The following is a 12,137-nucleotide window of genomic DNA, read 5'->3' as shown; positions in this document are numbered from 1 at the left end:
TCGCGAGCTCACTCCCGCGAGGTCACTCCATCCTGGCCGCCGTGCCCGGGCGGCGGCCAGAACCCAGGCGAAGAGGACCAGAGCTGTCCTCACGCTCCCGGGCCACTGGGCACGCCCGGAGTCCCCCACTTGCGGGCTAGCCGGGCCAGCCCGGCCCCCGGGGATGTCCCGAAGAAACCACCATGAATCGCGTCTGCACGTCTAGTTTTAAAACACTGGAAAGGTACTTACACTGAGTGAAAACAAAGTTTGTGTCTCCTGCCCGAATTAAAGAGGCGGTGGCCCGTCACACCCCCCGGGTCCTAGGACTAGCAAGCGGCTCAGGACGAGCTCCAGGCGCATCCGCAGCCCCGGGGCTACGAAGGCCCTTGGGTGCAGGTCGAGCCCAGGGTCCGGCTTGGGGTCGGAGGCCGGGGGCCGCGGTGTCACTCACCCGGCCGGGAGGAGTGGCTGTCCGAATGACTGGCGCTTTCGCCAGAGTAAACACTGGAGCAGCAGGTTAGCCTATCCCCCTCCTCCCCGGTCCTGAGTGAAACTTTGCAGGGGCGTGAGAGGAGGGGCAGAGGAAACCTACACGCGAGGGCCCGCGTCCTACCGCGGGGCGCGTGCACACTCGCCCCCCAACTTCCCGACCCCACTCACCCCCTCGGCTCGCCGTCCGCGGTCGCCCACCTGCCGCGCCGGCCCCCAGCACAGAATTCCCCGCGGCGACGAAGGTGGCGGCCGCTCCGCAGGGGCGCCGGGCCGGGGGGCGCGCACTGGCTCGGGACTTGGGCGACGGCGGCACAGTCCCCGCGTTGGCTGGCTCCGGGCGAGAGCCCGGCGGAGTCGCCGCAGCAGCCGGAGCACGGCAAGTTGCCAGGCTGGTCAGGGCGGACCGGGCGCCTCCGTCCCCGAGTGCGGGCGCGCGAGTCCCGGCGCGGCGGGCGGGCGCCGGGTATTACTTGTAGGGCCCCCGGGTGTCGGCTGCCGGGCGCTCTGAGTGGCTCGGACGACGCGCCAGGCCGGCGGGGCGGCGCGACCCACCCCCTCGGCGCGCACCCGTGCGGGCCGGGCCCGGGGACGCGCTCACGCGCACGCGCCTGGAGGCTCCGGGGCTCCCGGGGCTCCCGGGGCTCCCGGGACTCTCGGCCCGGCCCCAGCCGCTCGGCCCGCGGGCCAGAGGGACCCAGCTTACCCTTAGAGACCCCGAGCGGCCGCTCTGACTTTCCAATCATTCGCGAGATAAAAGCCACCAACGCGTGCGAACGTTGCGGTCCATGGAACTCTGGGCCAGTTGTCAAGGAGACTGTACCTGCCGAGCCACTCACAAGGGTGGCAAAATCACGTCACCCCCCCCCCCCCCCCGAACGGCGCCTCTGGACTGGGGGTGGGGGAGGGGGGATCGTAACCTATCTCAGCGGTTCGCACACTTTACACTTCAGCCAATCACAATCCCCGGAGATTCGTTAAAGCACAGTTGGCTCCTGCCTTCCCCACCTCATCCGTCCAACCTCCCCTTTCTGACTCTTTAAGTCTTCCAAGGGCCGGAGATTTTGCGTTTCTAACAAGTTCCCAGGTGATGCTGAGGCAGTCGTGAAGATCAAGTGAGTTAAGGTTTGTCAAGTACTTGGTAATCTGCAAGGCAGTAGATAAATTTATACTTGTTACTTGTGCTCTTTATCTGTTTCAGGAGCTAGCGTTCACGTTTCATTTCGTTCCAACCCCGGCCTCTTTTCCTCGGAATGCTAGACTCTTACTTTTCCTCTTGAGTATGCGCCAAGCCTATGTGTGTAGCAGCAAAAGGTGAGTATATTAGTTTTCTAAGGCTGCCATAACAAAGCACCACAGACTGGGTGGCCGACGCAACAGAAATTTATATTCTCACAGTTCTGGAGGCTAGATGTCCCAGATCAAGGTGTTGGCATGGTTAATTTCTTCTTAGCCCTCTCTCCTTGGCTTGCAGATGGCCATCTTCTCTTATAAAGACACCAGTCATGCTGGATTAGAGCTCCCCCATATTACCTCATTCTAATTTAATTTCTTCCTTAAAGACCCTGTCTCTAAGGTCTAAAGACCCTACAACTCAGCCCCTAACAGTGAGCTTCACTACCCCTAAGAGCCTAGAACAGAAATTGGGTTTCTGCCTTCCCATCCCTATGCCCTCCATGTAGGCTGGGCCTTTGGACTCACATACTAATAGCTGAGTGCTGTGTGTCACAGCTGGAAGGGCTGAAAATCTAGGAAACAACCCTCTCAACTGAGCATATGGTCCCGTGGAAGACAGCACCTTAGGGTGTGAAATGACCATTGGGAATCCATTGGGAGTCTGGGAGCCCTACCCAGCAAACATGGCACAGAACTAGCCCTCTACCTTTTGTTAATGACTATATACTAGTCACCCTTACCTTTGTTCTGCCTTGTCAGAGCTGGGCCCTCCTCCTGGCACCCATGTCATCTCCAGAAGGCTCTAGAGGAAGGACTGTGTTAGATAAATATGTTAAATTCTCGTCACCCTGCTATCTGTGAGAGCTCTGAAGTACTTACAGCTAGAAAAGACAGGAAGGAAGCAAGGACAAGGGCTGGTTGCACCAACCCCACACTAACCAGAGTCATGGGAATGACTGACCTCCGGCAAATCAGTAATTGCCCTGAATTTGGGTCCCCGGTCCTCTGCTGGTCCTCCTTCCTATCTTTGCCCTCTGGCTTCATCTAACACCGGGCCAGACTTCCCCCCAAGCCCCAGATCCAAATGGCTATTGGATCACCATAGTGCTCCAAACTCAGTATGTCCCTCATTGAACTCTGCCCCCCAGCTTTGTCCTCTACGTGCGTGCCTTCCCCATCTGAGTAGATGACTCAAATCCACTCCCGTCGTGCTAGCTGGAAACCTGGGAGCCATCCAAGATGTGACCTGCTTTAGTCCACTTGCCACTGCGTCCTTGATGTTTCTCAGAGGCCTGCCCTCTTCATTCCCACCACCGTTACCTCAGCCAAGCCCCTTGGTACTGTTTCTCCTCTGACGTTTGACCCTGGACCCCAAACTAGACCCTCTGCTCCAGCATGGCTTCTAGGCCAGTGTCCTCTTCAACTGCGTCTTCAGGCATCTTTCAAAAACAGAACTCTGGTTATTCTCTGCCCTTCTTAAAACCACTCAATCGATCCCACTGAAATCGAAATTTCAGGAGAAAACTTCAAGTTTCTTTGTTCACCTCTCTCCAGAGGCTCGTGTTTGATCATTTTCGCATCTGTGCCCTTCACTGTGGTCTGGGACCCCTTACAATGCCCTGCAGATTCAAGAGGTTCCATGCTCTCTAAGAACACAAGGGGTGCCTGGGTGGCGCAGTCGGTTAAGTGTCCGACTTCAGCCAGGTCACGATCTCGCGGTCCGTGAGTTCGAGCCCCGCGTCAGGCTCTGGGCTGATGGCTCGGAGCCTGGAGCCTGTTTCCGATTCTGTGTCTCCCTCTCTCTCTGCCCCTCCCCCGTTCATGCTCTGTCTCTCTCTGTCCCAAAAATAAATAAAAAATGTTGAAAAAAAAATTTTATAAAAAAGAACACAAATACTTAGGATTTTCTTGGTCTAGAGAGAAGGTGTCACACCTCCTCCGACCTCCTCCAGGAAGTCATCAGCCCCAGGAAGCCTGGCCATCTCTTTCTGAATCAGGGGCCCCCTCGATCCTCTCAGAACACCCCATGTGGGTCTCAGACATAGCCTTTAGAACACCGGGGCATAATTACTGACACTTTTCCGAGTCCTCCTTAAAACCAGGAGATCCTAGAAGACAAAACCTCAGCCATTTTTTTTTTTTTTCTATGTTTGAAGTCTAGATCGGACTGGATGCTTGGGGGGAAAAAGTTTGCTTTAAGGAATGAATTAATTATTAGGATTCAGAGGATCTGGTCAAACTTAACATTTGCTTGCAAATACTTACTTGGAGCAATGTTCACTTTTCTGATAATACTGGGTGAACACTCTTAAATCACCTCTTGTTTGAATTAGATATTCAGCCTTTAGAATCTCTAATTAGCTTCTATGCTTCCTAAATACCCAGGGTTCCCTACAGCTTTTCAAACTGTCGGTCATGAGATAAATTTTGTGGGTAAAGATGAGTATTTTTGTTTTATGCAATAGAATTAGAATTAAAATAGTCAAGTGCATACTACATAGTAAGTATTGTTTTCACGAAACTTTTCTGGGTCTTTTGTTTTGTTTAAATGTTTATTTTTGAGAGAGAGAATCCCAAGCAGGTTCCACACTGCCAGTGCAGAGCCCGATGAGGGGCTCAAACCCACAAACCGTGAGATCGTGACCTGAGCCAAAACCAAGAGTTGGATCCTTAACCAACTGAGCTACCCAGGCACCCCAAAACTTTTGTTTTGGTTAACTGTATTTATAAGGGGTGTGTAGGTGTGTGTGTGTGTGTGTGTGTGTGTGTGTGTGTGTGCGCGCGCGCGTGCGTGCAGGGTTGTTGTGTCATCAAATTTATTCCTTCCTGTGGGTCATGATCAGAAGCTAGCACAACACTATCTTCGGCAGTGCTGGAGCTGTGCTCTTCAGAGTGTTCTCATGGAGATGTTAGAGAGGGTGGTGTTAAGCAGAGAACGTTTTCTGGAAAGATATTCTGAGCCACTTTTTTACTCAAGGAACTGGCTGAGTGGACAGTGACACGCAGTCCCCCCTCAGCACACAGTAGGTGCCTCGTAAATGCTTTTATTGACTGCTGCATGTGTGGGGATTGGGCCCACATGTGCAAGATGTGTGTGGGAGGTTCTCTTGGCTGGAATCTGACAGCGAGTAAGAAATGGGATCAGTGACACAGAGAAGAGGGGGAGGCCTGGTTTGTCGCCAGACATTGCTGGTGTTCCCTGAGGTTTCCAAACATGAGCAAGAGGAACTGTGACATGGGATTTCCTAACCCGGTTTCCATCGTGAATATTCCAGAATCACAAGTATGTTATTAACTTAGCCTTCGCCGAAATGAAAGTACCACTTTTCTGAGTTGGAAATATAAGAAGCCCAGAGCGATCTGCAGTGCCCAAAGCAGTGTGTTCAGTTGAAGAGTCAAATTTTCTAATCTCGATAGTCCACTAGTCTGGAAAGCCTATTTTGAGAGGGGCAGAAATGAGATAGGATTATGTAACCAAGGAAAATAACAAGTGACACTTAGAAAACTATAACCTTGAGTGTTATGCCAAGTATTCCCATCCGTATTGAATGCCTTAAACCAAGGAACCTAGATCCAGCCCACAAATATTTAGAAGGCAAATGTTCTCACTCCCTGGTCTAAAGTTTAGAATCTGTAAAAGAGGGTTGCCATGTAAATAAAGAATACATATTCCTACTATTTTTTTTTTTTTTACTATTGCTTAAGTCATTCTGGCCTGAACAGAATAGAAGAATAAAAATTTGGGCCAGGGAAAGGTAGACAAGATTTTTCAAAAGAGAGACAGACAGGGTAGACTGGAGGTAGCCAAAATTATAATAAAAAAGAAATTCTAGAAGACAACTTCTCTACTCTTTGGCTTCTAAGTAGAAAGACACTTGGCCATGAATATTATTATAGAATTATATTTTGAATTTGAATTGTGGACAAAATCTGAAATAAATCAGACTATGACAAGCATGAACTTAAACAAAACTTTAAGATGGGTTCGAAATTCTACTTCTTCTTCTTCAGCTTTTGGGAAAACAAAGGATAAAACAAGCAAACAAACAATCAAAACACACACACACCACAGGATGGGTCGGCAAAAAAAAAAAAAAAAAAAAATGTGGTTTTGAAAAATTCCTGGAGGCTGAAATAGTCTTTGATATCATTTTAACACTGGCCATGTCTCAACTACCCAAACAACTAAATGGGTGTCAGTTGAGTTTTCTCCCTGAAATATAGAGATGATTCTTTAGCTATATTTCACCCCCCCCCACTCCTTATTCTGTGTAATTTTACAGTCAACAAACCCATTTTTAATACCTTGAAAATTAGCTGCGGTTTGGGTAGTTACTAGTAGAGGAATGTGTGATGGGAGATTCCAAAACAAGTGAAACCTAGGTGGGGCAGAGTTAGCTTAGCAGAAGTTGCCCATCTCCTTCAAAGTTGCTTCCCTTGGAGGCCACGCAGTCATTTCCTTCATGTTGGGGTGTCTCTGGGCACTGCCAGCTCTTTTCCAAAGACTAAAATTGGTAGTGACTCTTCATCCTTTGCCTACTCGATTGTTGCCTAGTCTCTGCCTCGCCTGTCACTCCCTCCTTCCGGCCTCCTGTTGGCTGCAGCCGATTTCTCAGTTGAGCACTCTCGTTTACCGGCCTCTCCACTCTCCCGGGGTTGCAACGCCAACCCAATCGGGTTCAAAGCTGTGTTACACTGAGCCAGTTATGGAACCTGTCTGTTCCTCAGTTTCCTCACCTATAAACTGAGGTAATAAGGGAACCCTTTGTAAGGACTGTCAAAAGAACTTTGGACAATACCTCAAACATGGTAAGTGGTTAATAAATCTGAGTACTGTCCTTAGTTATTAGAAGTGAAGACCTCAGCCAGCATTCTCTGGGCTGATCACTTATGGAATGAGACTCCCATGAGACTCTGCCAGTGTCGTCGGCAGTCTATCGATGCTGGGCGTCCTCACCAACGTTGCACGTGTATTTCACAACAGATTTTTGCTGGGCTTCTCCGTCCCTGTGCCAGACAGTAGGTAGAGAGTCGTAGCCTGGCATCTTTGTGTTTGAGATAACGAAGGAAATAGTCATATTTTGTAGTCACCAATAGGTGAAGCCTGAGGAAGTCAGAGTTATACCTTATATGTTGCCTTTCCCAACAGACCGTAAGCCCCTTGCAGGCTGCCCTCCTCTGCCTTGACTAAAAGGAACTTCACTTTGCCCTGGGTTTCCCTTCCAAGTAATGACCAGGATCCCCAGAGTTGCTTAGCTAATATTCCGCCACACATCAGGGCCTGGGTTCAGGCGTCTCTCATGGTGTCTTGTGTCAGCAGAGGAGTGAAAACAGAGGTGCCAGGGGATACCTATAAGAGGCTAAGTCGTGACAGTTGCATCAAAATTAGCCAGTGAAGACAGACACAAGGAAAACCTCGGAGAGATGTTCTGCTAGCATGCTAAGGGGCTTGTTACATGAACTGTTGGCTTCAGAAAGTAAACACTCATTTTTCTGCCAGCACAAAACCACCTGAGTGACCTCGAAAAAATACGATCTCTCCCCACTGCAGCGTTGGTCCGGCGATCGTTTCTGCTTTCACGCGACAGATGAGAGCCCCGGGATGGTCCGCCCCCCACAGCAGGTGCTCGCTGCACCCCTACTGGACATGCCCCAGCCCAACAACCGCCTGTGCTGGTTTGAACTTCTTCAAAGCCCAGTCGAACCCCACGCCTAAATGCCACAATTCGAGCGCTCCCTCCCGTTCTCTTTCTGGGTGGGACAGCAAACAGCTGGTTGATCAGTCCCGTGGACAACGATCCTCCACGTAGCTGGAGATCCTGGTGCTCGGATTGTGTTACTGAATGCTGCCGAGAGAAGACGTGCCTTATCATTCCACCCTGTTTATTAAAAACAGCTCTTTTATCTTCCTTATAAAACCTCGCCTAACTCTAAACCAGGATTTTATTTAATATGGCAGGATAAGGAAACAAGTAACTCTCCCCTTCAGTACGAACTGGAACAACACAGGAAATAAAAGACTAGCCATGCAGTCAGAAGCCTGCAGAGCCTTTTCCTGCTGGGAATATTGATCTAAGACGTGCCTTCTGCCCCTAACCTGATATGCCTTAGAGAAGATGACTGGAGAAAAGTCTTAAAGAAACTAAACTCCAGTAAATTAAAGCTAACAGGCTTGCGTAGCCATGATGCAAAGCGCATTGCAAACACCCGACCTGATCCTATGGAAATCGAAAGGCTTCTCCTGGGATGCTCGGACGCCATCTGTATGCAGCAGCACGGCTGACGCATCGGGAGGTTTGCAGCCAAGTTAACAGGGCTGTCTTAAAACCTGGTCTTGGAAGTTGTAGCTAAACCCAGAGGCGCATCCTTCGAGAGGGCTCAGAGAGAACTCGCAGGAAATCTGCGCTCAAGATCAAAATCTGGGGTTAATCACAGGTCTCGAGAAGAGTGCCTTCCTCCAGACAGTGTAATGGATCTTTCCGAAGAGATTAAGGCTACAGTTGCAGACAGAACAGGCCAGCGCAATGCCCATGTCGCCAGGGCTCACAGCTAGGTTTTTGGGTGGTGGCGGATGGGCTTGGTGGCAGGGCTTAGACATCGCGTGCATCTGATTGTCACCACTGCTGGTTTCCTGCCATCCATGCCACATCCAACTCTGCTCCTCCCCCACTCCACACTGCCCTTCTTTCCCAGAGTTAACAGGAAGATAGACAGCAGTATTGCTAGGTTGCTTTCAGCTAAAAGTAACAAAATTCTTTTCCTGTTTGCTTCAAGAGGGAGGCTTCTTTGCGGGAAGTCCAGAGGGGTTTAGGATTCATTCTGTCCGATGGCTCTAGTCTGCTTCCCTGTGGGTTCTTTTTGCAACACAGCTTCATCTTCAGGTTGGCGGCAAGAAGATGCTGCGGCTGGTTCCAGGCCTCGTATCTGTGCTTGACGATGTCTGCAAGGAGAAAGAAAAGTCATTTCTAGAAGCTTTTTAAGAAGACTGAGAAATGAGTTTCCCCTGAGCCCCCAGGAACTTAAAACCTCTGTTGGCGTGCCAATGGCCTGAATTACATGTGTTCATTCCTAAGGCAGTCACCGGCAAGCAGGATGGCAGTGCCCCTTGACCAGTCAGGCCTGCCTCTGGCGTTGAGGGTGTCTATCATGTTCCGCTGGGGGCCCCATAACCATGGGGGGAAGGGGAGACACATAAAATTAGGCTTTCTGTGACCCCCCCAAAATATCAAAAGAATGATGAATAGGCAGTTACAATGTCCCCGCCGCAGGATATGTTGTAATTTTTAATGACAGTAATAAAAGCTATGGTAATCATCATGCTGTCCCCAAATATTCTGCCTCTCTGCCTTCTGAGCACGCAGTAGTATGGTACTTCTTGGGTCCCTTGTGGGGCCATGTCACCAGATCTGACCCGTGACCTGTGAACTAAAGCGGTATGTTCGACTTCTGAACCAGAGCATTTCATGATCTGTGCTAGTTTCTCCAGATAGTTCTTTTCCTCTGCCCCCGGTGCCAGCAACAGTTCAGCTAAGGGATGACCCTCCAGCCTGTGTCCTGAAGTAAGGACAGGGCAGAGCAGAGAGCCTCCAGGCCACTTGCAATGGACAAGTGGCACAATAAAGAAAGAAACACACTTTGACATTGGAGATAATTTGTGGCTGCAGCAAAACCTTTGTGTATGTTACCAATACAATAGGTAACATCTGTTGAGTGTTTCAGGCCTGTGATAATGCATTATCACTAGTTCCTCTGGATACGAGAAATCGAGGGTGGTAGAGATTCCTTCCATTCACCGACACTACCAAAATGACTTTATTCCTAGACGTTTGTACCAACTGGCCCTTGCCTGAAATGTACCCACGTACAGATTGCTCCACAACACCACGGGAAAATGTCCTAAGGATTCGGGGACAGAGAACAAATGAGTTCTAGTGAGTGTGTGTATATGTGTATAGAGGTCGTCAGAAAGAGATCAGGAACATTCAGGTATATACACAGGGTGGAGCTTCAGTAAGAGGAGAGAGAAGAAAATATGCTGTTGGAATAAAATTATCTGTTGTTTCTGCACATCTTATGAGCAATGCACTGATTGCCTTTTGTTTCCACTATCTTTTCAACGATGTTTTTATAGCAAACAGTTTGGAGGATAGAGATAATGTCTTCCCTGGAGCAAACAGCAGATTTCCAACCACCCTGGGAAGTAGAGATCATATCTTTCCCTGAAACAAAGGCAGGTATACTTACAATCCAGTATTATAAAGTCTCCCTCCACAGCAAAGTAGGTATGCTTAGTGCCCATTATAAAAGAGTCGGGTTCCTTAAGCACATGGTTCCTCTCCTGTAATGCAACCCACTATGCGTGTAGCTGTCATCGCCTTATGGGAATTGACCCTTTTGATGCAAAAATTCTGATATACTAGTTACTGCTCTTGCTGTGGATAACAGAGGGTCCTTTATCTCTGACCCAGGAGTCTCGTGTCCCTGGCAGCGCTCACGAAACTGTGGTAGCCTAACTCGTTAGCTTGCAAATAGGGTAAATCTTATATGTGGTTGTTTATGGACAGGTAACATCCCAAATTAAGTATATAGGGGGAAGTTAGAGAGAAACCTTGTTTTATCAAGACTTTGCCCAGAGAAATTCATCATTTTCCAAGTCATATTTTTTATATTCCTTCCTTAAACCTGGCAGACTCAGGTGATTGAAAACCCCGAGGTCAGGGATGTCCTTTGGGCTAGGTTACAGATGCGCTTAGCTACTCTCACCTGCCATCAACCTGTTAGAAAAATTTTCTCTGGAATATTTACATCCACCTGAGAATCTAAGCAACCAGCTTTGAAAATAAACCAGAACACTATCCCAGAGCATCATTCTCAGATTGCCTGAATAAAGGCCTGCTCTGGTAGCCTCTGCTTTCTGTCTCCTAATATCAGGAACTCTTGGTATGCCAAGTTTCCAAATTAGAAATTAAATATGTTCAGTGAGAATCCTATTTGAACAGAGAGTAGAATTGACTCTAAGTGTATAAGCTTCAACATTTAACTTATCATATGTCACCTGCCATGTCCTGAATGAAATAAATTTATGACAGTTAATCAGGAGTCAGAGAACAATGGGTTGTACAGAGCTCTTTGCACCCAGTCACACATTTCCCCCCACAATTCATAATACAAGTCATACATGGGATAGGGACGCAAGTATATTCTTACCTTGTAAGAAACAAAGACAATTATAAGACAATATGCATGGAATTGAGACCATCCCAGCAATAATGTTTACACCCATCCAAGTCATTGAGTCAGACTTGAATGATTTTTTTTTTTTTTAATGAATCTCCATTGTATCAAACTGTCTGTCAGCCATATCTTATCTGAATCTATGAGATTCAGGGGAAAATCTTCTCTTAGAGTATAAATGAATCATCAACATGGCATTTCTAGAAAGATCTCAATCCATTCACTTTCAGGTATTAAGTTCATTTATTCATGAACTCAATATTAATAATTTACTGAATGCTTATTAATGTGCCAGGCTAAAACAGATACAATCCCTGCTGTTAGAAATGTTCACACAAGAAGCATTTAATTTTGAAATAGTCTAAGTGCTATGAAGTAAAAGTAAAGAGTGCTTTGACAACTTGGAGGCTCAAGGAAGGCTTTGCCAGATGGACATCAGAGGTGAAATCTGAAGGCTTTATAGGGATTTATTGCTCAGAGAAGTTGGGGATGGAACAGTGATGACAGTGGGAGGTTAAAAGATTATTCCATACTAACGGAACAGCATGTGGCAAATGCATACTTGCTACGTTTAGGGCAATAAAGAAGGTCAGGTCCAAAATTTGGGACAATTCGAGCTACAAAATAAATAATGAAAGCAATAGATTAAAGCTTATAGAATAAAATAAATATCCACCAGTCCACAGTGATAATCAACAACCGAATAAATAAATAAATAGGGGGAGGAAAGCTCCTCCTTACTGTAGAATCCCAATTAATAAATGTAAAAGGGATGAGGGAAATAGAAAAATCACCATTCGAAAAACACCACAATAATAATGATTGCATGCAACTGATGATAAAATTGGTGAGTAAAAGCATAAAGAGAAACAGAATATTCACACAGACTCAAAATTTCTCTTCTCCCACCCGCCCCCCACAAAGAGTAACTAACAATGAAGATACTTGGCTGATACCATTTTAACAAGGGCTCAAAGTTAACATCACCAGTAATGAGACATTAATATCACATCTCTCCTGATATAATACACTGAAAAGAATTATAACCTGTGATATTCTTCTGTGATATTCTTGCCAAATTATGCATAACCTGAATTTAACATGAGAAAACATCAGAAAAAACCAAACTGAGAATTATGGTACTGTACTAGATAACTGTCCTGTGTTCTTCAAGGTTGTCAAGGTCATAAATAGCAAAGGAAGAGTGGGGAACTGCTCCAGATTCAGACTAAGGAGACATGACACTCACACCATGT

The 12,137-nt window shown here is 47.5% G+C and overlaps 1 protein-coding gene and 1 long non-coding RNA gene across 4 annotated transcripts in view; one reads left to right on the top strand and one right to left on the bottom strand.

The window, feature by feature from the left end:
- SVIL (supervillin) overlaps window positions 1-1,239 on the bottom strand; it is a 231,288-nt gene extending 230,049 nt beyond the window's left edge. Inside the window, exon 1 of one of the 3 annotated variants that reach the window (XM_042945239.1) lies at window positions 1,178-1,239. The gene's annotated coding sequence lies outside the window, so the exon portion shown is untranslated. Of the gene's footprint in view, window positions 1-642; window positions 990-1,177 lie in introns of those variants that run through there. The other 2 variants (XM_042945238.1, XM_042945240.1) reach the window with 2 other exon arrangements.
- A 120-nt stretch (window positions 1,240-1,359) lies between these two features.
- On the top strand, window positions 1,360-10,003 carry LOC122225519. Its single transcript, XR_006205220.1, has 3 exons — window positions 1,360-1,586; window positions 1,673-1,785; window positions 9,779-10,003. It is a non-coding gene; the product is annotated as an uncharacterized LOC122225519 (long non-coding RNA).
- The last annotated feature ends 2,134 nt before the right edge of the window (window positions 10,004-12,137 follow it).

The sequence above is a fragment of the Panthera leo genome, chromosome B4 (genome assembly GCF_018350215.1).
Source record: "Panthera leo isolate Ple1 chromosome B4, P.leo_Ple1_pat1.1, whole genome shotgun sequence".
Lineage (NCBI taxonomy): Eukaryota > Metazoa > Chordata > Mammalia > Carnivora > Felidae > Panthera > Panthera leo.
This window is presented reverse-complemented; position numbering and strand designations above follow the sequence as displayed.